General features: G+C 35.9%; 1 long non-coding RNA gene across 1 annotated transcript; it reads right to left on the bottom strand.

Annotated features, from left to right (window-relative positions):
* Positions 1–8,677: 8,677 nt before the first annotated feature.
* LOC107045597 lies at positions 8,678–10,901 on the bottom strand. The gene is made up of 6 exons (XR_001461462.1): positions 10,620–10,901; positions 9,778–9,876; positions 9,580–9,675; positions 9,165–9,403; positions 8,963–9,077; positions 8,678–8,890 (listed from the first exon to the last, which is right to left on the bottom strand). It is a non-coding gene; the product is annotated as an uncharacterized LOC107045597 (long non-coding RNA).
* Between the last annotated feature and the right edge of the window lie 14,451 nt (positions 10,902–25,352).

The raw sequence follows: 25,352 nt of genomic DNA, 5'->3' as shown, positions 1-25,352 counted from the left end.
GAGGGAAAACTGAATTTAGGGTGGATTGGGAAAGGGGTAGTGGAAATGCCGGTGAAAAACGAACGCACTGAGTCTATAAAAAATATACTGATTTATTCGGTGGAATCGAACCACCTTAGCGTCACTTGTTACACTCTGTTAATTGTCACTTAAATTGATTCAAACTGTTCTGAATTTAACACTGGAGATTTTCTGAACAATATACTGAATAATAGGAGACTGTACTGAGAATTTAAATAGGAGATGTACTGAGAAAACAAAATGTCTCGAACGGGTGATGTACTGACGCTGTTCGGACAACCGAAAGTAGCTTTAGAAAAACGATATACTGCTCGCTCAACTCATTTGCTACGACTCTCTACGACTGACTGCCTGTAACTGACTCTGAGATTCGGTGATTGACTAGGCCTGACCGTTGACCCGAGGTTTCCCGAAGATTTTCGTAAGTGGCCGATCTGTGGTCAACCGTTGATATACTGAATTTTGACTGCGTTTCAAACAAAGTCTTTTGACATTTTCCCCTTAAACGATGATTTAACGAGATAATCAACAAGTTAGTTAGGTGAAAAATGTTAAATTTCAAGTTTTGTGATTTCTTGTCCATTTCTTTTCCTACCTTAATTAATTAAGATAACAATTATTAGAATTCCTGTGAGTTTTTGTTGAGTTTAAAGTTTTATTTCAATTTTTGTAGTATTTTCGTGAAATCTCACCTTTGGCTTCAGTAAATACTATCACTTTTTCACATGAAAAAATTATTAAAATTTTTGTTTTATATGTCATTAGAGAGCCTAGAGATTTTTTTAAGAGACTCTGATGATTTTAATCGTGAGGAAATAATTTTTTCGATATTTTCGAAGAAATGAAAGTTTGATTTTTGAATAAACTCATGGATTGTGCGATTTCTTAATTCAATTTTACATATAAATTATTATAATGATATTGAAGGTACCCTGAGATAACTCCAGCCCGACGTCCACTTGGATATGTTGGTTAAGTCAATTAATTTTATTTTTTATTCCAAATTATTGAATTTATAATTAAAATCACAAAACTTGAAATTTCAAATTTTTCAGCCAACTAATTTGTTGATTATCTCATCAAATGATCATTTTAGGGAAAAATGTCGAGAAAATTGTTTTGTAGGAAATTTAATTCTCTACAAAAAAGGTTTTTTGACATTTTCCTGTAAAACCTCTCATTAACCAGATAATAAACAATTTACTGAGATAAAAGATGAAATCTTCAAGTTTTGTGAATTTTTCATAACATTATTTTTGCTCCCTTAAACTTTTTTTTCCCCCCCACACACTGCACTGCACTGGTGTTCATTTTATTCACGGAGTGCCTCCAAGCAACTGCAAGAAAATGAATTCACCTTCAGTTACGCGAAGATCCTCCCTTAATGATGGTGTCTTTTCGAATAGCTGAGCGAGATGTTTCAATACCGTTTTGATCTGTTTTTTCTTCCCAGAATCTGTAGACTGATGGGTGATAAATTTGAATAATATATGTTGATTTTTACTGTTCAACAAATCCCTCAGCTGTGTATCTTTATTAATTTTTTTCTGAGCATCTTGGACGATGCTAACCAGCAATCGAACATATCGCATGATATTGTGTTCTCCTAACTTTCCACCCATAAGATGGCTTAGGAATACAGCAATAATATCATCTTTTATAATATAATTCCACGTGCTATCCTGTTTCTTATTCACAATGAATAATTTCGCTTCATCAGTGAAATGAATATTAAATTGATTCTCCACTATCTGGGAGATCTGTTGTCGATGATGTATGGTGGTATCCTGATATGCATGGTATTGGACGAAACAATTATGGCATCTATTATCTTTCAGGATGGGGTTGTTGCAATTCAAACATGTAATGTAATCTTCAGAACCTCTTGGGTTATATAACCGCCGTGTAGGCAAGAATACCCCTTTTGGATTAACATCCTTATTGTTATTGAATATTCCAATTCCTTCACCTTTTATTTTCTTCACAATGCGCTTTGCTTCCTCTCCATCACCAATACTGTCTACTTTAATAAGCTCCGTAACAAGTATCTCGCCTTTGTGTTTTCCGACAACGTGGCTTTTCAATCCAGTCATTTCTATTTTACAATAAGGGCACAAATTTGCCCGTCGACCGGTTGTTGGAGGTTGCACGATCTGTTCACAACAAACAAAATCGCTGGTGGGTTTAGGAGCCAGTGGAGGATAGGATATTTTTTTTCTATGAACTTGTTCAGATTTAGAGTCGTTATTGTTGACGCGGCTAATGGTGGTGTCCTCAGCAGAGATGAATTGCGGATACATGCTCCCACACATCTTCGTATAAACCTTTTTGTTTTTAAAGCGAAAGAATTCATGGCATGGGATTTCAACTCCGTCTCGTTTTGCGCATTCACATGGCTGAAAACAACCGCGATATTTGTCAATCCACCCTGTTGATGTAGAATTCACTGCCTCACTGACATTGAGTCCTTCGTTATAACCTTGATGGTATGCGAAAGGGAATAAGGTATTGACTCGGGTTCTGGGTAATTTTAACGAATTTAATTGCATTCTCAACCAATACTTCCTTAGGAATGATTGTGGTCTTATGTTGTAAAAATCGTCGACACTTATTTGCTGCTTCCGGTACAATATGTGATGCAAGTTTTTCCAGCTTGAAACCTTCGTCGGGGGGTATTATGTACCAAATTTTAGCCTTTACGTGGTGAAGATAATTTATTGATAAAAAATAACCGTCTTCACAATGAATCGGGAAATGACTTCCAGGTGTGCCGATATAAATCCAACTTGAGGTAATACCCGGATAATTTCCGTATTGTGCAGCATAGCGTTGTAATGCAGTATTCAAATTATTTAAATTTATTGCATTAGGGTCCTTGTCAAATAAGGTTCCGTCACCAGTCCTATAATTGGGGCTTCTTTCTAATATTTCATTCCAAAAATCATAGTCATTCACAGTTATGTGGTCATTTCGCTGAGCAATCTCATAAAATTCACCAAAGGGAACTCTTGGGTAATTAGACCCTTGAAAGTCACGAATAGACAAGTTTAGCAATTTCTGGCGTTTAATCGATTGGTTCGGCTGAGTTGGAATGTGAATGGGCACTTCCAGCGTGGTTAATCCTTTCCCGTTAGATGATACCACCTGTCTGCGTGAAAAATCCATATTCTGTTGCAGGTGTAACAAGTCCTGATAGTTGGATTTTCGAGGGATGCATTGCGCTGGAAGTTCGATAATAAATGCGCCAATTGATTTAATGTCCCTCAGTCGTTCGTACTTTTCCACTAATCCTTGAAACGGTTCCAATTGAGTCCAATTGAGTTGGATACACAGTAACCACCCCCCTCATATCCTTCATAAACTTTACTCCGCCATGAACCTCCATCTGCGAAAGGACAAGATTTCCGAATAAATTACACATACATTAATTAAATTCTTAAACAATATATTACATAAGAAGCTCTTCAGAAAATGTCCAAGAAATCTCAATAAGGAACATGCCATGTAGAGGTATGCATTTTTCCGGTTTATTCATATATAAAAAATTATATTAATACTTACGTCTATTTTCGATTATTTAACGTTCACCTTCAATTTTTTTGTCACTTGTTTTTCGTCAATTGATCAAATCTTAAGGAATTTCATTATCACATAATTTAACCTTGCACTCATGAATGAATACAAATTTTTACGTATATTCGGGTACTGATGTAAGTCCACACTGAGTGCTGATGACTAATAATACGTCGGAGCAAAGCCTCAGTCTTCACCCCCCCCCCAAAAAAAAAACTAATTGGTCCCCTGCAATAATATCTGGTTTTCGTTACTCGGGTCCCCTTGCATGCTAGCCCACGTATATTCAAACTGATGGGACGTTAGCTTCAACGTAATCGGACACGCCGCCGATAAAGTAAATGTAAATAAACATAGTCTGCGGTAAAGAATTTGTTTTCATCCTTATGACAACCCTAATATTTTCATTTTAAATTATATACTTTAAGGATATCCAAGTGGTACAGTCCCTCCAACACAATTATCTTTCGAAAAATTACATTTTTAGGCTTTTTTAATGTAAAAAAATGTCAAATTATTCTCAACTGGGATTGATCAAGATCAGTCGAATGTAACACAACTGAAAATAATCGATTGAATCAACATCAATTGTCAGTTGTTGACATTGGTTAACATTACCAAAAATTCTGTCTGTAAACGTTTTTTCAAGTCACACTATTTATCCGATTTCAATTTAATTGGGCTCAATTTATTCGTTAGGACATTTTTTATCAAGTTGCCGAACGATTTTTTTGGATAAATACACTAATGAAAAATTATGATCATTTGTTTAAAAGTTGATTGATTCAGTCATGTGAAAATGCTACTGTAAAAATAAAACTACCAAATAAAATGGGAAAGCCGTTCGGTAACTCAATAGAGAATATTCCAACGAACAAAATGAGCTCAATTACATTGAAATTGGATGAAAACCGTCGCTTAAAAAAACATTTATAAGCAGAATTTTTAGTGGTACTTTTTCATGTCGATAAATAAGGGTTAATATTCATTAATTCGATGAATTTTGATCATGTTCCATTCAACTGAACTTGATAAATCCCAGTCAAGTGGAATTTGTCGCTTTTTGTAGTAAAGAAGGCTCAAAAACGGAATTTTTGGAAAACTCATTGAATTGCAGGGACTGTAGCACTTGGATATCCTTAATACTCGAAATTTATTAATATCATTTGACAATTTCATGACGAAACAATAGAATCCATTAATTTTTATTATTATGAATTATTTTTTTCAATATAACAAATGAAACTCTGATAGCTGTGGGTTGATTATTTCTATTAAAGCAATTCAAAACCATTAATTTAATGAGGAAACCAAAAAATTGTTGTAAATAAAAATTGACCACTACCCAAATATAAAACTATATCAACTATGAATATATAACGTGAAAAAAAAATCGACCTGTCGATGCAGGAAAATATCGACGTTAAAAGTCATCGTCGGTATGATAGACTTCTTCGAAATTATGGAAATGACATGTTCATTTGCCATGATTCAACACGCGATCTTTACCAAAATGAATTTGCATATAGTGATGGGGAGTTGTTAATCGGACTGGATATCCAGTGAAAATGTATTGATGGAGGAACTCGCTGTAACACAATACGCCAACGGTCACTTATCTAACCACCGTCGATAAAAATAAACACGCTGAGAATTACTAGGAAAGCAGGCTGCTATCGAAATTATTTATATTATATATTATGGTCCATGAAATGAACGAACTAAAACGCCTGATTATCCGGCCGGTGGGGGTTTGGGTGTTTCACACGTTTTGTGTTCATAGACACATTATAATTTTAACAATGAAATTGATGGTGGATTTTTCATCAGACCGTCGCGCACCACATGCTAATTGTGATGTGCATCTAATATTTTTATTAACTGTGTATATCATAAATACAAAGTAACTGAAATATACAAACAGGGTGTCAATCATCATATGTTAAAATTATATGATGATTATCCATTAAAAATCGTTCATTTTTCGCAATGCGATCGCGAAAAAAAAAATCCTCTGCGCTGAGGTGTTAACATACACCGGTGTACAATGGCTCTGCATCAAGAGCCCATTCTATCGTCTGATTTTTATAAACATGTGTATTATGTCATGATTAATAAATTTTAATTCATTAACCTTAAAATTTGAAAATAAAAAATAAAACTTTAACTTTATTTAAGAGACGATTTGGCAAATTTTATGCAATTTTTGACCAACTGGAAATTGAAGAAAAAGTTCCATTTCCATCCGACGCATCATTTTTCTAACTGGAATGACCTGGGCTCCTGCTGGTGCTGACCACAGCGAGTGAGGAACTGCCTGGCGTTTCTCAGCCTCTCCAACGATCAGAATGAGCTATAGCGCATTTTATCCCCTGTGAAATCACGATTCGTTGTCAGCAAATAGTTTGCAAAAGTTCCATTTCCATCCGACGCATCATTTTTTGAAGAAGAATGACCTGGGCTTCTGCTGGTGCTGACCACAGCGAGTGAGGAACTGCCTGGCGTTTCTCTGCCTCTCCAACGATCAGAATGAGATACCGTGTGTTTTATACAGTGTGAAAGTGTGACTTGTTATCAGCAAGGTCATTTAAACACGGTCATTGAAGAATTTTTGATAACAGAAAAGAAAGAAGAAAAAATGCTCTGAGGTGTTAACATACACCTGTGTACAATGGCTCTGCTTCGAGAGCTCATTCTATCGTTACAACGGATTTTTTATTTTTATTAACATGTGTATAATGTAATAGTTGATAATTCTTAATTTATTAACCTTAATATTCCAAAATTAAAAATAAAACTATATATTTTCAAATATATATCGAAGAGATAGAATAATTCTTTTTTTCATTGTTATTATTGGCATTATGTTTTTTATGTCAGGTAAACGTATTAATAAAAAAAAAAAAAACAAATGTTGCTAATTTCTCTGTACACACTTATGTATCTTTTGACATACAATTAAATGATGCGTGATTAAAATTTCTTGACTGATCTTTTTATTTGATGACTTTTTTCAACTTTTTCGATTGTTCAGCAAGATTCCTGGATGTTTCCAGGCTGGACCCATCTTCAGTCTTCGACTGCCAACCGAGATGACAACCGAATCGCATCTACCTGCACTTTTGACAGACGTCAGAGCAAAACCTCCTCTGAATTTCTCAGGACATACTTTTTCTCTCTAAAATTCCACGAATAAAAAATAAAACTTTAGCTTTATTTAAGAGACGATTTGGCAAATTTTATGCAACTTTTGACCAACTGGAAATTGAAGAAAAAAAAATCCTCTGCGCTGAGGTGTTAACATCCACCGACTCTGCATCAAGAGCCCATTCTATCGTCCGATTTTTATTAACATGTGTATTATCTCATGGTTAATAAATTTTCATTCATTAACCTTAATATTTGAAAATAAAAAATAAAACTTTAACTTTATGTAAGAGACGATTTGGCAAATTCTATGCAATTTTTGACCAACTGGAAATTGAAAAAAAAAATCCTTTTGCTCTGAGGTGTTAACATACACCGGTGTACAATGGCTCTGAATCAAGAGCCCACTCTATCGTCTGATTTTTATAAACATGTGTATTATGTCATGATTAATCAATTTTAATTCATTAACCTTAATATTTTAAAATAAAAAATAAAACTTTAACTTTATTTAAGAGACGATTTGGCAAATTTTATGCAATTTTTGACCAACTGGAAATTGAAAAAAAAAAACCTTCTTTTGCGTTGAGGTATTCTGATCGTTGGAGAGGCTGAGAAACGCCAGGCAGTTCCTCACTCGCTGTGTTATAGCAGGAGACCAGGTCATTCTGATGCAAAAAAATATGCGTTGGATGGAAATGGAACTTTTGCAAATGATTTGCTGACAACAAATCGCATGACTTGACCAGAGGTGGGGAACATTTCTCAGAAAACAAACAAAAATAATGCAAATAATAATAATGAAAAAAAGAATTATTTTATCTCTTCGATATATATTTGAAAATATATTGTTTTATTTTTTATTTTTAGTATTAAGGTTAATAAATTATAATTTATTAAGTATTACATCACACATATGTTAATAAAAATCAAAAATCCGTTGAAACGATGAAATGGGCTCGGTGCAGAGCCATTGTACACCGGTGTATGTTAACACCTCAGCGTAAAAAAAAACCTTTTTCTGTACTGAGCTAGTCTTTTCCTCGGCCGGGAATTGGCAATGGGCCTTCCCGAACTCGGAAAAAACTAAATCACTACAGAAAAATTATGTCCCAAGACAGTTGGTATGGGATTTTTATACTCGCGTGGTTGGCCAGTCCTCCTCGTCTTCGGCTCGGACGCCAACGCCACGCGAGTAAAAAACCCCATACCAACAGTCTGGAAAATATCTATTTTTTTCTTTCATCAGAAATTCTTCAATGACCGTGTTTAACCCATTGACGTGAAAAGCGTCCTAAAAGGTCCTGGTAACCCCATGGAGGGGGTAAGGCAGTAACGTGTTAAATTAGGAAAGTGGGGAGAACGAAATTCACGTTAATGAGTTAAATGACCTTGCTGAAACGAATGGTGTATGTTAATACCGCAGCGCAAAAAAAGATTTTTTTTCTTCCGTTGTCAGTTGGTCAAAAATTGCATGAAATTTGCCAAATCGTCTCTTAAATGAAGTTAAACTTTTATTTTTTATTTTCAAATAGTATGGTTAATGAATTAAAATTTATTAACTATTACATAATACAATAAAAATCAAAAATTCGTTGGAACGATAGAATGGGCTCTTGATGCAGAACCATTGTACACCGGTGTATGTTAACACCTCAGCGCAAAAAAAGATTTTTTTTTCTTCAATTTCCAGTTGGTCAAAAGTTGCATAAAACTTGCCAAATCGTCTCTTAAATAAAGTTAAAGTTTTATTTTTTATTTTAAAATATTAATTCCATGACTTTTCCAGGTATTTTCTATATAAAATGAAATTCCATGACTTTTCCAGGTTTCCAGGTTCTATGGCCACCCTGGTGGATCCACAGTAAATTCACAAAATGCGTCACAATATGTTTTGGTGTAATGGGAAATTTTGAAAAATTTACCATGGCGTGTGTGAAGAGACACTTCGATACTTTTTATCTAGAAAGTTCTATACTTTTTATCTACAAGGTTTATAAAAGAGTAAATTACAGCATTTGTGAGTGGAGTCGACAACTGCACGAACTTGTAAAATCATGATTCTTTTTGACATCAGGTATGTACTCCGTGCACCGCTCTTTGAAGCGGATCAATGATGCTGGTGAATTTGCGTTTTCACACGTACAATCTGCACAAATGTACAATATTCATGAATTCTTCTGATTTTAAATCTGGTGAGTTAAACACATCGCTTCATTACCTGTCACTGTCCGTGCACTGTGGCCAAAAAAGCTTTTTGTAAAAATCGACAGTGAGCCTCAGAATTTCAGCTCGTCAGAGTTTTTTCGGTGGAGCAAGACTGCAATCTCGAAGACCTATGTGTAACAGTGTACAACACAATGAACAATAAATAAGATCGTCTGTGGTGAACATGAAAAAAAAAGTGCAGAAAAACTTCTTACATTTTTGGTTTCTTCAACGGAATATCGTGTTGGGTCTTGTTTTTACGCTTTCTTCCCTCACGTACGAGCTTCGCTGTTTTACTGAGATCACAGACAGAAGTTGTAGAGATCGCATGGATTCTTTCTGCTACTGTGAACATTTTATTATCCTAAACCACCCCCAAACAGCCATGTGTCTTGCCCATGGACAGGTAACCGATGGTAAACACAGGATATATTTTGAAGGGTATCAGAGGGCACTGTGAAAAAAAAATCGATCAGAAAATCGATAAAATGCGAAGAATGTGCTGGATGGGCGAGTTCTCAAAGCACAATTTTTTTTTTAATTTTTACTTTCATTGAATGAACAAAAAGAACAAAAGAAGAGAATTGATCAAAGTCCAACGGAATAGAATCAGATCTTTAATACACGTACCTGATTCAGTTTAACCACTGTTTTGGTCGTCAACACCTTCAATGTAAGGAAACCTACTGGCGACAGTTCCAGCAGCAAATGTTGGGGTGCGATATCCTAAACAAAGATTTTTATTGCTGTTATTCGTCATTACCGTTATACATTTGTCAAATATTAAATAACAGGGATAAAAAAAGAAAGAACAAGATGTGAACGTACATCGTTTTGGAGTCGCAAAGAGCATGTCTCAGAGGATCCGATCGTGAATGGTTTTGACCCGAACCGGATCGTTGTGTTGTTGATAGCTAAAACAGCAATCTTGAAAAACAAACCAAAAAAGAAAATTTGTGTGAATTTATTTGTTGTAATGCCCCGGAAAATCAAAGACCATTTCTAGAAATTTTTTTTTTCGAAAAACATCCAATTTTGAATTTCGTGCCAGAATATTTGCATTTTGTCGCGAAAGACTAGCAATTTCAAATGTTACACCAAAAATTTTGAATTTTGAATTTTACACAAAAAAATTTTACTTTTGAATTTTGTGGCGAAAAAATTTAGAACTCAAATGGCACATTGAAAATTATAATTATACATTTTACTTCAGAAATTTTGCAATTTGCGCAGAAAAAAAATTAAATTTCAAATTTTGCGTGACAAATCCAAAATTTAAATTTCACATTTGATTTGTAATATCACAATGTACATTGACTCAAAATATGTAAACAAAAATAGAAATAAAAATTGTCAAATTCCAATTTTCAATAATGACGATTACAATTGGTCTACTACGTGCACAATTTTTATTTTTCAGTGCAAAATTGAAAATTTTTGACAAAATTTTAGTTTTCTATTGTGAAATTTTTTCCATTAACCTTAATATTTGAAAATAAAAACTAAAACTTTAACTTCATTTAAGAGACGATTTGGCAAATTTTATGCAATTTTTGACCAACTGGAAATTGAAGAAAAAAATCTTTTTTTTGCGCTGAGGTGTTAACGTAGACCGGTGTACAATATTGTGAAATTTCTAATGAGTTTTCTATTGTGAAATTGAAAATTACATTTTTCACTGTTACTTAATTGTTGTAATTGTTGTGGATGATGCTTGCCAATCAATTGTTTTCCACAGGGAGGTAACATAAATTACATGAAGTAATTTTTCGCGTCTCGGCGCCTAAAAATCGTACGCTGACCTCACTTCGTTCGGTCAGGAACACGATTTTTAGACGCCTCGAACGCGAAAAATATCTCACGTGGCTAGTACCTAAAAAGAAACTCCCTGACGAAATGAATTTTCGTCAATGAGTTTTTTTTTAGGCGCCAGACGCGTAATATATTACACCGACCTGACCCTGGCCAAAGCCAATTCTGTGACAGAAACAGAAATGAATTGAGAACCAACCTCACTCTGGGTACAGGGTAACACAACAACGTTCAAAGGTGACACTTCACAATGCGAAATTTGGAAATCTAATTCGAAAAATGTTAAAAAATGAGTAATTACCATTCTGATTTTGAAAATTTTGGCAACATCAATTGAAAATAATTTTCTCTCTGAGCCTCTTCTTCTTCTTTTTCTGACTTCATGGTTGTGTCGAAGTATTCATGACATCCTGACTGGACCGGTGGCGCTCCAGTCAGAAAGTGGCGCCGCTGTCGCGTATACCGCTAGTTATGACGTAGGGTCCCTATGACCGCCATTATATCACTAAATTAAGCCGCTGCAATTTAAATTCTTTATTTAAATATATTTTATTATTTTGTTTAATTACGTCAGTTGAAACATTCTCACGGTTGGAAAGAAGAGAAGCAACAGACTTTTAGAAAGTAAACGCAGAAACTCGTAAACAGGAAAATGATTATAAATCTTCAGTCCTCTTGACATTGCTCTGGCCACCCGAAAATAAAGGCTCTTTGTATTGTTTTTTCTTACAGAGTTTTCGCGTACAATTCAAACTACACATTGAACCATTTGAATCATAAAACCTTTTCCTGGAGACAGTTTATTTTCCTCAAGTGAAATTCATGTATTTTCTGTCTCTCTCTAAAAACCACATGTGAGGCCCTTTGTTTGTCACGTAGACTAGAGAGTTGAGGCTGGGCCCAGCGCGTGCGATTGTGGGGGTGTGAGACCAACCCCATCCAATGAGTTTTGGGTCATGATTGGTCCCCTACTCCTTCCACTGGAGAGTGGCCTTGAACTTGCAAGACTCAGACTAATTTTGAGAGAGTAATTTTAAGATCAGATCCACCCCATACGTGGATAAGAGAAGTTCGAGTGAAAATTGTTATCGTCTTCTCAACTTTAAAGAGTTCAAAGTGTTGTTATAAAACATCTCCTGAGTTTACTAAATCATTAAAAACATTTCAATTGGATTATCGCATAAATTGGTGTTCGTGTACATTTATTTTACTAAAAATTTCCGCACTTGTGGAGCAGTGTTGCGTACAATTCTCGTCCCCCCAGATTTTAATTCCTTTTGGGTTCGTTTGCCCGTGGAGCGCTGAAGCGCTCTGCTTTATAAGCGCGGGATATTCGAAATAAAGTTTAACACGAACAGAGATTTAAATCACACAAATAATTCTTTGTATTTAATTAAGTCTTCAGTAATCCAAACTCGAGTTCACATTATTTCCACAATCAAATTATTCGTCGATCTTCACAATATTGTCTCTTCTTAAATTTCAATTTCACAATTAGTCAGATCTGTACTTCTCAACACTTGGGATAGGAGTAATTACAATTTCAGTTTTCTCTTCTAACTCTCCTCTCGTTCAAGCATCCATGAGGTGTCACCAATTTGAGGGGTAGAGGAGGTTCAACGAATCATTTTGCAATAAGTTCGAAAATGCATCTTGAGGGCGGTGGTCAACCAAAGGGGAGTGAGAGAGGGGAGAGGGGGAGAGACTCAAGCGTCACGATGGGAAATTCCAACTTCAGGTAAAGAGGCCCCGCGCCTCGCTTCAACCCTCGACACATGGATGGGATTAAATCATAAACCAAAGGGAAGCAAAAACTCCAAAATACTCTGGCGGAGATAAATCAATTGAAGACTGGCACAACATGAATAGATTTTATAACTCTCAAAAACCCCAGCGAAATAAATAAAACCTTCAAGGGTTGAGAATGGCTCGAAATCGTAAAGGAGGATTAAAGAATATTCCCGAAATTCCGAAGAGATTTATAATACTCAAAAATCGGGGAAAGGTGACAATTAAATCGGGGAAAACAACATGTGGCTAGAAGCTGTAGCTGCGGGGGAAATACCCTCATGGAATACCTCACGAACACATTGAACCCTTTGATAATTGGGGAAATTATAAAATACATGGTTCTTCTTTAATTGAATATTTAAATGCTCAATCAATCTCTCCAAATAATTATTCTATATTCTAATTTCCACTAAAATCTAGGGAACATGGCGACTCATCTAGCGACCCTAATTGTAACTAGCTGTCTACGCAACAGCAGAGTGGTTTTGCACTCCACGGGCAACGGACCCGCCATCTAGAAAGCAGAGAACCAGCTGGGAACGTAACACCGCAAATTGGAAGAAGCAATACCCCACTCTACATGCGCGGTAATTTGGAATTATCCGTCAGGAAAAATTGGAATGCTTGATAAAATCTATTTTTTCTGAAAATTCATTGCAAAATACACAAATAAATAAACATTTGAAACATTGCAATTTTTTTAAAAATATTTTTTTAATTTTTATGATGACAATAACACGTTGAGAGTACGTTATAATTGTTTTAAATTTGCGATCAGGGCCAGAAGGACGAAGACCCCGACGAGGCTAACGTAAGGCTCTCACCTTCAGTTGACAAGTCTACGGTTTCAGACAAGTCCGCAGATTCAGAGGATTAAGTAAGTTGAATAATGAGTATCATGATGTAATCTCTGTTTTATGCATTGGTGCATACTGACACCAGTTAGTGGATTATAATAAGGAAAATGTACACGCTAGTGTATGTTGACACCTAGGCTACAGTGATACATTTTCATCATAGATTTTTTATATGAGTTCACAGTAAATGCCAGTACATCAATATTAGCATTTCTTCAATGTCATTTTTCATTATCAATCACGCAGAAATTTCTCATATGTCTTTTTTTTTCAGGCTGTTCTGACCAATTCGGCACACAAGACTTCTCCGGAAGAATCTCCTGTTGACTCATGCACTGAATTCATTATAATTATAAATTAATTTTTCCAATAACACATTCATGTACACCAGTGTAGATTAACACTTTACCGCCGGTTTTTTTTTGACACAGATAATGGAAGTGGAGTTGGTTAACTATTTACTTATTTACTTATTTATTTATTTAATCATTTATTTATTCATTTATTTATTTATTTATTTATTTATTTATTTATTTGGCAAATTGTATAATACCGAAGTGCCGTAATGTTTACAAAATATTTACATCTTTATGCTCTCTTTGGTAGAAAGTAGAAAGTAAGTAAGGATAAATTTTTGATACTAGCTTTAAATTATAAATGTGCAAAGTACTGTTGAGTATGAACTTATAATTGCTTTATGTAAAATAGTATTTCAACAACAATTGCTGTCTGATGCTGCATCACAGAATTAATATAAAACTCGTCTTGTCGTCTCATAGCCTAATAGCCAAATAGTCCGCTAAGTCTGAGGCAGAAGATCGTCTCGCCTCTCTTTCCTCCTGCTGTCGAAGAAACTGATACATTTGTGGGCGAAAAACTGATGGATCATCAATAGTCGTTAGCCACTGTGGTGCCGAATTCCAGTAGGTTGCCACTGACACAGTAAATGAGCGTCAATAAGCTGCCGTCTGCCAGTTTTGAACAGTCAGCGTATCAGTCCTGTCATTAGCACTGCGTAGCCTTCTAGGTGGTGTGTAATCCAACATCTGACCGTGGAGGCCCACGTAGCCATAGTAAATAGCGTCATGGAACCAACAAGTTGCTAGGTACCAGCGCCGGTTGCTTAGTTTTAGCCAACCGCATTCCCTTCTTTGTGGACTAATGTGATCGAAGCGTGAGTTGAATTTTAGCCATTGGTTGGGTGCCGGAGTGGGGGCAGGGGGGAGTCTTTCCCCAACTGGACTCGAATCAGTTGAATTTTAGCCATAGGATGGGTGGCTGAGTGGGGGGAAGGGGGAGTAAGCCCTTGGGAGCAACTGATTACATATATCAACTCGAAATGTCGATTCTTTAATCAGTTTGTTGACTGTTGACCGACCTTTAGAGGACAATCTCAATAAATTGTTGACCATCCATGATGTATTTCGAAGTATTAATTCGCACTGATGTCAACGAAATAAGCAAAACAAAACACAGAGAGACAGGTGTTAATATACACTGATATATAATATAACTACAAACCATTTAAGTCGTATGAAGCTTTTTTTTCTACATTCGCATCTTTCTTTAAACCACCTGACAAATCATGATTAGTATTCAGCTTTGTAGTCAGTTATTGTAATTCAATCACATCTTGATCGGCCATGATCGGTGAAATGGTTTTAAAAACGATGAACATTTGCAAATAATCGAAAAAATTATTATAATTCGTAGTTACACTATGGATCAGCGTCTATTAACACATAGTGTAAATTTTTGTACACTTTCTTTACATAAGTATCAATTAATGCCTAGAAAAACATCATGGCCAACTATGAGTCAATTGAGATAGTTTTCCGTGTGTTGTCCATCGGCCATGATCAGTGAAATGGTTTTGAAAACGATAAAAATGATACAATGAAAAGCTGATACGTTTTCCAATATGCGCACAAAATATTGTACCCCACCGTATAATAACACCTAGGTCGCTATCAATTCCCAAACGCTAGAAGATGTCCACATCGACACTAATCGCTGAATTCTCTGGGAGAAATGGTTTGCCATTTAACATGAAATGCATTCGCGTTATTAGCCATAGATTATTCCAATTCGACAAGATCATCCAGAAAAATCAACGTATGTGGCAGTCAGATTGCTGCCCATTAGATATTTTTTCTGTACACCGACTGGATCATATCGTTCGGAGGTTTCATTTTTTGAAATTTTTCAACTGTTTCAATTGTTCAACAAGATTCCTAGATTTGTGCAGGCTGGACCCATTTTCAGTCTTTGAATGCCAACCACGGTGACAATCGAATCGCATCTACCTGTATTATTAACAGATGTCAGGGAAAAACCTCATCTGCGTTTTGCGGGGCAGAATTTTGTCTTCTAAACTTCTACTTCGATTTACGAGTGGAACGAGAATTCACTCAGAATTTTTGGTATCGCTCACTTTTCATTTTCAACCGCTGTCGCCTGTCTTTTTAATCTTGGTGTCGAACGAACTCCATGCAAAATTGAATTCACTCATCGAATGAGGAACTGCCTGGCGTTTCTCTGCCTCTCCAACGATCAGAATGAGCTACAGTGCGTTTTATCCCGTGTAAAATTGCGATTTGTTATCAGCAAATAGTTTGCTAAAGTTCCATTTCCATCCGACGCATTATTTTTTGTACCAGAATGACCTGGTCTCCTGCTGGTGCTGACGACAGCGAGTGAGGAACTGCCTGGCATTTCTCTGCCTCTCCAAAGATCAGAATGAAGTGCAGTGCGTTTTATTCAGTGTGAAAGTGTGACTCGTTATCAGCAAGGTCATTTAAACATGGTCATTAAAGAATTATTGATGAAAGTAAAAAAAAATGCTTTTCTTTGCGTTGAGGTGTTAACTTACACCGGTGTAGAATGGCTCTGCACCGAAAGCTCATTTCATCGTTCCAACGGATTCTTTATTTTTATTAACATGTGTATTATGTAATAGTTAATAAATTTTAATTTATTAACCTTAATATTTAAAAATTAAAAATAAAAGTATATATTTTCAAATATATATCTAACAAATAAAATAATTCTTTTTATTATTATTATTATTTTCTAAGAAATGTTCCCCACCTCTGGTCAAGTAATTCCAAATACAAACTTTAACTGTATTTAAAAGACGATTTGGCCAATTATAAGGAAGTTTTTCTTTCATGCAATTTTTGACCAACTGACAATTGGAAAAGAAAATATCTTTTTTTTAAGCTGAGGTGTTAATATACACCGGTGTACAATGGCTCTGCGTCAAGAGCCCATTTTATTGTTTCAACGGGTTTTTTTATTTTTATTAACATGTGTATTATATAATAGTTAATAAATTTTAATTTATTAACCTCAATATTTAAGGGGATGTAAATTTTTAGGGGATGTGAAGCTGTAGAAATGATTTTAACCACGAAAAATTGTTTTCTTTTATTATTTCTCACAAAAAGTGCGTAAATTGCAAAAAAAAAAGAGATGTAAATCTGTTTTTTTCATTCTGAGGAGGACCTCATTCTTTCATCTCTGTTTTCATCTCTTTTTACATGCCTTCCTCTTGGCTTCTATTTCCTGCTCTGCAATTTTCATCTCGGGTGGGTTTCGATTCTTTTTTGTCCATTGTTTTCTGAGAGCGAAAGGGATGTTAGCGGCCTTCTCCCATGTTGGACCGTCCCATCCCACCCACTTCACAAGCCATATCCTACGTTTTTTTTTGCGCTGAGGTGATAACATACACCGGTGTACAATGGCTTTGCATCAAGAGGCCATTTTATCGTCTGATTTTTATTAACATGTGTATTATGTAACAGTTAATAAATTTTCATTCATTAACCTTAATATTTGAAAATAAAAAATAAAACTTTAACTTTATTAAAGAGACGATTTGGCAAATTTTATGCAATTTTTGGCCAACTGGAAATTGAAGGAAAAAAATCCTTTTTTGCGCTGAGGTGTTAACATACACCGGTGTATAATGGCTCTGCATCACGAGGCCATTTTATCGTCTGATTTCTATTAACATGTGTATTATGTCATGGTTAATAAATTTTAATTCATTAACCTTAATATTTGAAAACAAAAAATAAAACTATCACTTTATTTGAGAAACGATTTGGCAAATTTTATGCAATTTTTGACCAACTGGAAAATGAAAAAAAAAATCCTTTTTTTGGGCTTTTCCAGTACTTTTCAGGACTAAAAACTCAACTTTCGCATGTTCAGTCTGTCATCACCTTACCTCTACAAATTGCACAAAAGACCTAACCGGCTTGCAATAGTTTCCACCAATAGATAGACTACTGGTATTCCGCCATAACTATTGGCGGTCTCGAGCTATGCAACCAAGCTCACTCGAGTAATTTTGCTAACACACTTTTTTAGTATTTTGTAAATTTGTAAAGAATGATAAAGCCAAATTTTATTTGCACGATAATTGAAATGAAAAGGATTTTAAGAAAATGAACACATTTTTTTTTACGTTGTTAGTTGTACACGTATTATCTGATTTAATTGGTTTTCTTTGGTTTTACACTTTGTAATTCAAGCGAGAAGATGTTTGGGATTGGAAATTAAAATATTTGATTCGATTTGCTTTTCTTTGATTTTACAATTTGCACACAAGCGGGAAACTATTGGAGTCAAAAATTGATTATCTTTTGTTTTTTGTTTCTGTCATCAATAATTCTTTAATGACCGTGTTTAAATGACCTTGCTGATAACGAATCGCAATTTCAGACGGGATAAAACGCGCGATAGCTCATTCTGATCGTTGGAGAGGCTGAGAAACGCCAGGCAGTTCCTCACTCGCTGTGGTCAGCACCAGCAGGAGCCCAGGTCATTCTAGTTCAAAAAATGATGCGTCGGATGGAAATGGAACTTTGCAAACTATTTGCTGACAACGAATCGCAAATTCACAGGGGATAAAACGCGCTATAGCTCATTCTGATCGTTGGAGAGGCTGAGAAACGCCAGGCAGTTCCTCACTCGCTGTGGTCAGCACCAGCAGGAGCCCAGGTCATTCTAGTTCAAAAAATGATGCGTCGGATGGAAATGGAACTTTTGCAAACTATTTGCTGACAACGAATCGGAATTTCACAGGGGATAAAACGCGCTATAGCTCATTCTGATCGTTGGAGAGGCTGAGAAACGCCAGGCAGTTCCTCATTCGCTGTGGTCAGCACCAGCAGGAGCCCAGGTCATTCTAGTTAGAAAAATGATGCGTCGGATCGAAATGGAACTTTTGCAAAGTATTTGCTGATAACGAATCGCAATTTCACAAGGGATAAAACGCGCTATAGCTCATTCTGATCGTTGGAGAGGCTGAGAAACGCCAGGCAGTTCCTCACTCGCTGTGGTCAGCACCAGCAGGAGCCCAGGTCATTCTAGTTCAAAAAATGATGCGTCGGATGGAAATGGAACTTTTGCAAACTATTTGCTGACAACGAATCGCAATTTCACAGGGCATAAAACGCGCTATAGCTCATTCTGATCGTTGGAGAGGCTGAGAAACGCCAAGCAGTTCCTCACTCGCTGTGGTCAGCACCAGCAGGAGCCCAAGTCATTCTAGTTCTTAAAATAATGCGTCGGATGGAAATGGAACGTTTGCAAATTATTTACTGACAACGAATCGCAATTTCAGACGGGATAAAACGCGCTATCGCTCATTCTGATCGTTGGAGAGGCTGAGAAACGCCAGGCAGTTCCTCACTCGCTGTGGTTAGCACCAGCAGGACCCCAAGTCATTCTAGTTCTTAAAATAATGCGTCGGATGGAAATGGAACGTTTGCAAATTATTTACTGACAACGAATCGCAATTTCACAGGGGATAAAATGCGCTATAGCTCATTCTGATCGTTGGAGAGGCTGAGAAACGCCAGGCAGTTCCTCACTCGCTGTGGTCAGCACCAGCAGGAGCCCAGGTCATTCTAGTTCAAAAAATGATGGGTCGGATGGAAATGGAACTTTTGCAAACTATTTGCTGATAACGAATCGCAATTTCAGACGGGATAAAATGCGCTATATTAACCGCGCACAGGGTCTTCACTGTGTGTAAAATGTTACTTTTAAGGGAAATTTATCTGTACATCGTGGATATTGCTCCGCTGGTAGCTGGTTTTATATTTTTCTACTCGTCTGCCTGTGAGAAATGTACAGGATTAGCAGCTATCAATTCCGCTCAACTATAATTCCTGGATATTACCCCGCTGGTGGCTGATGTTCTACTTTTTTCTTGTCGATTTATGAAAAAATATAAGATCAGTAGCTATCTGAAAGATGCGCGTGTCAATCTGTTTGGGACCAGGTGAAGAATCTATATATCACACCTAAAATAGCGCGAATTTAGTTAGAGAGCGGGAGTCCCTGACATCTCAAGTCAGTTCGTACTATCTCACTGTTTGAAGATTTTCTATGTTTCTACTTGGCGGTGTCTGAGAAAAATAGAAGATTAGCAGCTATCTGCTCAAATTTTATACGAATCTCCACAGGAATAGTTATAGAATTGAAGCCATTGGACAAAAATAACGCAAATTTCTTTGCAGGGTTAAAGAGCAAATGAGTAAAAAAAAACAACTGATCCAGGTCAGTGTTCCCAGATCGTCGGTAAAATGCTCTCCCACCATGCGGCCGTGCGCACCAATACATGGAAGGGTCCGCAGTGTGACGGTGTACTCGGCGAATCGAGTGCCGTACTGAAAATGCCGAGCCAAAGAGATGGTCTCCCACGCAAGTTGACGCCACGGGCTCTGAGAGAGTTAGACAGGAAATAGATCTTTCTCTTTCTCATCACTCACTACTGGTCATCAGTTTTGGTTTTCAGTTTGCCACCTCGAATTTTATTTTCCTGATGCGCAGCGTGAAGGATCAATGAGTTGAAGTGAGAAGAAAAATAATGCCCTCTTTCTCTTCTTATTCTCTACTCTTTAGACTAATCGGAGTCTATTTAATTTTTTTTTGTGAAAATTTTCTTAGATGAACATTTCTGTCTGCACTGTGAAGTTTATTAAATTTTTTTCGTTTTCGGGGGTCTTTGTTTCAAAAATAGTTTTTTTTTGTTTTCAATAAATCCATTCCTCAACTTTTTTTTTTTTTCATTTAAGCGTCAAACTGTTTGGTTATACAGCTATAAAAAAAAGAAATAAAGAATAATAATAACAATAATATATATGTATATACAAAAAAAGAAGTTAACATAATATTGTTCTTATAATAATTAATCTATAATTTATGACGATTTTCATCGTCTATTCTATGTTGTAAGAAAATGGCAAGTTTTTGGATTTGTCTCGAAGACTTAGTGATATATACATCTCGGAGCATTTGCCATAAGCTTTTAGAATCATTTATAATTTTCCAAATATCTATCGATTGTTCTCTTGTAGTCGTAAGGAGAGTTGGCAATAATTCAAAGTTGATTGGGTATTTTGTAGAGTTGGTTTGAATTTTTTTCTCCACAATTTCCCAATTTAGCCCCGGTGGATTGTCCCAGATAGTAGATTCTTCTGAATCGGAATCAGTGTAGTCTTCAGAGTCCAGAGATAAATTTGCATTAATAGTATCTTCTGTGTCTCGTGTATCTTTGTTACTTGACCGAGGAGAGGTCTTGTCTCGCGAAGAGTTGAGGGATTCAGAAATCGATATGGAATTATTTTTTTGGAACTGTGAGGAGGAGGTTTTTTTCCTTCTATGTTTTCCTTTTTTCTTTGGGAATATTTTCAACGTGTTGTTTGAATCGCAAGTAGTAGTAGCAGAGGAAGAAAGTGAATTCTCCTTCTTATCGTCGGATAGCAGCGATGATAAACGTGTTTTTTTAAATGAATGATACGAACATTTTGCTGCTAGATGTCCATCTTGTTTACACAATAAACAAGTAGTTGATTCGGCCGTGATGAATACGTTAATTTCTTTGCTTTCTACCAAAGTCGTGATTCCCGATGGAAGTTTTTCGACGTCTCCAAAGGCGATAGTGCATTGTCTTCGGAAATTTTGAACATGAGCAAGATTCGAATGTGGAATATTCGCAATGGAAGTCGAGATAGGAGTCAAAATACTGATATCATATTTTTCCAATTCGTACTCTAAAAATAGGTTGTCAACTTGAGGAAATACGTGATTGAATATTATTCTAGTGGTTCTCAAAACGTATGGGCGAATGTGTACGATTTGTTGTGATACAATAATGTGTTGCTTGGTATAGATGAGTTCGTCAACAGTTTGTTTACTATCGAGGAATGCCAAGATTCGGTTGTTGGAAAGCAAGGTAACGTCTGTGATTTTTTCACCTGCGATAACTTGGAGTAATGCAATAATATAATCCTCGAATTCTGCATTTACAGTTTTATCAATAATAATAGCTTTTTGGTTGGTTGGTGGTTTATCCATTATGATGATTTCTGAGTAACTGAAGTAGACAATAGTGTTAACGTTCGTGATTTTATTATTTATCCTTTTCTCTTTTTTTTTTTTTAGAACCAGTTTATTTATTCTTTTGTGTAGTCCTTTTTTCCCGCCATGGAATACTAAATGAACTAGTTGTTGAACTATATGATTTATCACTTAAAAATCCATGTCAGTACGAACTGATGAGGGAAATTACTTTGTGATCAATTCAATTCATGGGAGCGTTTGGGTAAACACGTCTGTTCGGTTCGACGTCTCGCGTCGGACTCCCTACATTTTCAACTGTAATTATGTCTGTAAATAATGGAAATACAGAAAAAATGAAAAAAACTAAATTGGTTCATCTTGAAGAGAAGAAAATTTTTTGTTTGAACTTTTTGTTCATATCTCTTATAGTTTTCGAGTAATCCCAAGTTAAAGAATTAAATTATTAAAAATAAAAAAACTAAGGATCATGTTTTTTGTTTCTAACTATTCAGTTTTTCAATTTGAGTTTACATAAAAACTATAAGAGATATGAAGAAAAAGTTTAATAAAAAAATTTTGTCCTCTTCCAGATGAAAAAATTTAGTCCTTTGAATTTTTTCCGCATATTACTTTCAGAGATATTTATAGTTGAAAAAATGTGCCAATTGGTGCGCGCGGTATTAGACGGGAAGTTTTACATTTTCAACTGTAAATATGTCAAAATAATTCAAATACAGGAAAAATGAAAAGAACTAAATTTGCTCATTTTGAAGAGAAGAAAATTTTTTGTTTGAACTTTTTTTTCATATCTCTTATAGTTTTTGAGTAATCTCAAGTTGGAGAATTGATTTATTAAAAACAAAAAAAAACTATTTTTGAAACAAAGACCCCCGAAAATGAAAAAAATTTAATAAACTTCATCGTGTAGACAGAAATGTTCATCTAAGAAAATTTTCATAAAATAGTATATTATGTAACATGGCCGAAAAACGTTTTTCTGACGAATGTGGCTTTATAATCACATTCATCAGACAAACGTTTTTCGGCAATGTGGCATACATGATTTTATATCACAAGGCCCGAAAACCGCGTTTTGGCCGAACGAAGCGAGGCCAAAAACGCGGTTTTTGAGGCCGTGGGATTTAAAAAGAATTAAATAGACTCCGGTTATTCTAAAGAGTAGAGAATAAGAAGAGAAAGAAGGCATTATTTTTCTTCTCACTTTTACTCATTGACCTTTCATGCTGCACATCAGAAAAAGAAAATTCGAGGTGGCAAACTGAAAACCAAAACCGATGACCAGTGAGTGATGAGAAAGAGAAAGATCTATTTCCTTTCTCACTCTCTCAGAGCCAGTGGCGTCAACTTACGCGGGAGACCATCTCTTGGGCTCGGCATTTCCCGTACGGCGCTCAAGTCGCCGAGTACACCGACACACTGCGTACCCTTCCATGTATTGGTGCGCACGGCCGCATGGTGGGAGAGCATTTTACCCACGATCTCAGAACACTGATCCAGGTGTTAGTATACACTGGTGTAGAAGGCTTCGCATTCTTTCAACATATCAATTTTTTTTTTTCAACATATCTATCGTTTCTTAAACCATCTCACCGATTTTAACTGAAAAACAATTAATTAACTCTGATGTCTTTCCAGGCATTGATTTGTACACAAACCTGAATACATTTTGCATACATCAATCATGTATCGTATAATTAACCGAGACTTGATAAGCAATTTCATTTAAAGACACATTATCCACCGCGACGAAAAGTTATCTGGATGTTCTGCATATTATTTAAAAATAAATATATTTGAAGTAAATTCATGTTAATAAGTTTATTCAATGATTCAACAAAACCCGGCGGAGGTAGGCCAGTGTATATTAACACTTGATTTTTTCAAAATTTATTTGAGAATATGTTAGAAATCGTCTCTGCAAAATCAGTCGAAAATTCATCGAAACATCTAGAAATTCAAAAATACGTATCGGTCGTTCAAGATCGGGAAATTCCAGATTCCCACCATGACCAAGTGACCGATCACCGACAATTATCCCCACTTATCAGTCGACTTTTGGCAGCAGTCGCAAAACAGTTCCTCACCGACCCTCAACCGGGTCAGTACTGTTCCTCATCAACTGTCGATCAAGACGGTCGTCACTCATCAGTCTCAAATGAGACAAGTCACTCATCGACCCCCGCCAGGGTCAGTCGAGTCCATCACCAATCGTTGAGCTATTCAACAACCTTGAACATCATCGCGCAAATCGTTCATCTACTTTCGATCGTAACTCAACATAACGTTATCAACTATTTTATATGGATAAAAAGTTACATTGAAATTCACAATAAAAAAGTCACTTATCATTAAACGTAAAATCATCGACTATCGACAATATCAAATCGCGTTATTCAACACAATAGAGAAAGTTATATATACAGTCCATTGAATATATCGTAAATCACCACATGTAAATAGTGTAAAATAGCATAAAATTGTGAGTAAAAGTGATCGTTAACCAACTACACGTTTATATTGATTTTCACTAATCACCCCACCCCGACCGCTCTTCAGATTTATCTAAGAATCTAACAGAATATATGCAAAAAATGGGTCACAATCGTTAATCAACTCAGGGAAATGTTAACAAACCCATAGAGGAAAATCTCAATTTCTTGATAGTTATTGACGTTTCAATTTCCACTTCCGTCTGGCATGAAGACGCAAAATAAGCACAGGTGTTAATATCTAACAGTAGAAAATGTTGCTTCGATCATCTATCATAAAAAAACAGATCTGGAGGGTTAATCTACACTGGCATACATAAATGCGATACTGAAAAAATTAATAGATAATTGCAATGAATTCAGTGCATGAGTGAATAAGAAATAAAAATCTGTGTAATGGTGAGACATTTTATTGCGAATAATTTCTTTGAGATCAAATTATAAATGACAAGTTACTTAGATGAAGGTAGACAAGTAACTTTGATTTGGATAGGTCAAGAAAATTTACATCGAATGGCAGGTCTCTGAAATCGATACTTTTATGGAGTATTTTGAATTGTATTCCTTGTCAAAAGTTATAAAATTTTGTATGAAAACTAACAATATTTTAATCTTATGAAAACATTTTCATTTTCTTCGTTTTCAACCGCTCAGATCGCCTTCCAACCAATGATGTTTCCAGCACTACATCGGTATCGTTCGTTCGTGCCATCTTTTTCTTCGGCTGTGCATTTTTGTTGTTCGTTTGTGCCTTTCCTCTTTTTTTTTGTACCGTTCCCTTTTTCGCTTTTTGTTCTTGAGCCTTGTTACCACCATTGGCTTCTTCTGATGCAACATCGTCGCTTTCCTCAGCATTATTTTTTTTTAATGCAGGCGTCCTTGGTTTCATGTTATTTGCCCCTTGATTGATGGAGGACTCCCCAACGGGATCATCAGCACTTGGAGTTTTCTTCACCGACCGCGACTGCGAACTTACGTTATTTTTCACGTCAATCGTGCTCGATGAAAGCTCCTGGCGAAGTGCTTTGTAGCTTTGACCCATTATAATTGAACTCAACTCCATATCCTCATC

This window comes from Diachasma alloeum, unplaced genomic scaffold (assembly GCF_001412515.2).
Source record: "Diachasma alloeum isolate Michigan unplaced genomic scaffold, Dall2.0 Dall_scaffold_01014, whole genome shotgun sequence".
Classification (NCBI taxonomy): domain Eukaryota; kingdom Metazoa; phylum Arthropoda; class Insecta; order Hymenoptera; family Braconidae; genus Diachasma; species Diachasma alloeum.
Note: the sequence above shows the minus strand (reverse complement) of the source record. Positions and strands in the feature narration are given on the sequence as shown.